This window comes from Gavialis gangeticus, unplaced genomic scaffold (assembly GCF_001723915.1).
Source record: "Gavialis gangeticus isolate Ggan-Ray unplaced genomic scaffold, GavGan_comp1, whole genome shotgun sequence".
Lineage (NCBI taxonomy): Eukaryota > Metazoa > Chordata > Crocodylia > Gavialidae > Gavialis > Gavialis gangeticus.
The window spans coordinates 11,694,524-11,696,533 of NW_017729017.1; the positions used below are offsets into that span (position 1 = coordinate 11,694,524).

The following is a 2,010-nucleotide window of genomic DNA, read 5'->3' on the forward strand; positions in this document are numbered from 1 at the left end:
AGGATTTATTACAACTAGAAACTTGGTACGTTTCTAGTTGCTTGAAGTGATTTTTTTCAACCAGAGTCTGCCAGTAATGTGCCCTCACAGCTCATACTCTCTGCATTACCTTCCTGACATGTCAATATATTAACTATACTGAACTAAAAGTGAATTGTACAGGACTACTCTAACCCAACACAGAATCACAGAAAATTGGGTTGGAAGGGACCTCAGGAGGTCATCTAGTCCAAACCCCGTGCTCAAAGTAGGACCATCCCCAACTGTCTCACCCCAGCCAAGGCTTTGTCTAGTTGGGTCTTAAAAACCTCCAAGAATGGAGATTCCACCACCTCTTTGGGTAGCATGTTCCAGGTTTTTCCTAACATGTAACCCTAAACTTCCCTTGCTGCAACTTGACACCATTGCTCCTTATTCCATTATCTACCACCACTGAGAACAGTCTAGCTCTGTACGCTTTGGAACCAGCTTTCAAGTAGTTGAAGAGTGATATTAAATCCATGTCCCCCCCTCAAGTCTTCTCTTTACCAGACTAAATAAGCTCAGTCCCCACAGCCTCTCCTCATAAATCAGGGGTGCGCAAAGTCCAGCCAGTAGGCCCACAACAAACTCCATTTCCCAGCAGACCCAGCTGTGTCACTGCAGCCAGTTTCCACAGATCCGAGACCATGACAGCACAGGGTCAGGGTTTCCATGGAGATTGGCTCCAGCAGAGCTGGCATGGCCCATGGCTGAGTGGGGAGCTGCTCTGGAGCTGGGATCTTGCAGCAGTGACAGCACGAGTTCAGAGCCGGGGCAGAAATGTAATCCACTGCCTGCAACCACATCAACCAATTTCCTCAGCACCCTCAGGTGCATCGCATCTGTGCCCACAGACTTGTACACATCAAGCTTTTCTAAATAGTCCCTAACTGGTTCTTTTGCCATAGTTGGATGCTCATCTCCTCCCCCAACAGCTGCAGCAGTCTGGGAGCTGACCTTGCCTATGAAGACTGAGGTAAAAAAAGCAATTGAGTACTTCAGACTTATGTATCATCTGTCACTAGGTTGCTTCCCCTGTTCAGTAAGGGACCCCCACTTTACCTGATCTTCTTGTTACTGACATGTAGAAACCTTTCTTGTTACCCTTCACGTCCTTTGCTATCTGCAATTCCAACTGAGCTTTGGCCTTCTTGGACATGTCCACATTTGCGCCACACATGCAGGCATTTGCCGCACAACACTGGGAGATCCCAGTGTCAAAATAACCTGCACCCGAAAAAAAGCAGGGTGGCACATGCTGCCGTCATGCATGTCACCTGAAACTGGAGCATGACCAGCAGCCAGAGCATGGCTCTGGCTCCACATGCCAGATCACCGCTACTGGAGCCCTGGGAGGCCCCCAGGACAGGCTGCTGGGGCCAGCCCAAGTGCTAGCCCCAGCCTCACCTACCCAGAGACAACTTGCAGACACAGACATTCCCCAGGGACAAGTAGCAGCAGCAGCACTTGATTTCATCCCTGTATGCCCAAGCAATAGTCCTATACTCCTCCCTAGTCATTTCTGCAAGTTTCCAAGTCTTGCAAGCTTCCTTCTTGTATTTTAGCTCACTGAAGAGTTCCCTGCTAAACCAAGCTGGGCTTCTGCCATACTTGCTAGTCTTCTTCTGCATCAAGATGCTTTGTTCCTGCACCCTCAGTAAGGTTTCTTTAAAATACAACAAGCTCTCCTGGACTCCTTTCCATGAGATAATCATCCATGATATAATATGGCATCCGTGATATAATCATCCTGTGATTATCATGATGCCAAATGGTATACTTTAGCACAACTTCTTAAGGAACACTGCCATCTCTGCATTTTCAGATTTCTTCACCCCATCTCTCTGGACAGGTATTATTCAGAATTGCAGGCATACTTCCATGTCTCACTCCTAAACTTATAAATGAATTTTTATGGTCTAATTACAGCTTTGTGAGAGCATTTAGCATTTTAAGGAACATTAAAATTATTGGTAAATTTAACACATG

At 46.7% G+C, this 2,010-nt stretch overlaps 1 protein-coding gene across 2 annotated transcripts in view; it reads right to left on the minus strand.

Moving 5' to 3' along the window:
• Positions 1-2,010, minus strand: part of CHMP4B (charged multivesicular body protein 4B) — a 65,659-nt gene that overhangs the window by 57,251 nt on the left and 6,398 nt on the right. The gene's annotated exons all lie outside the window — the stretch shown is intronic.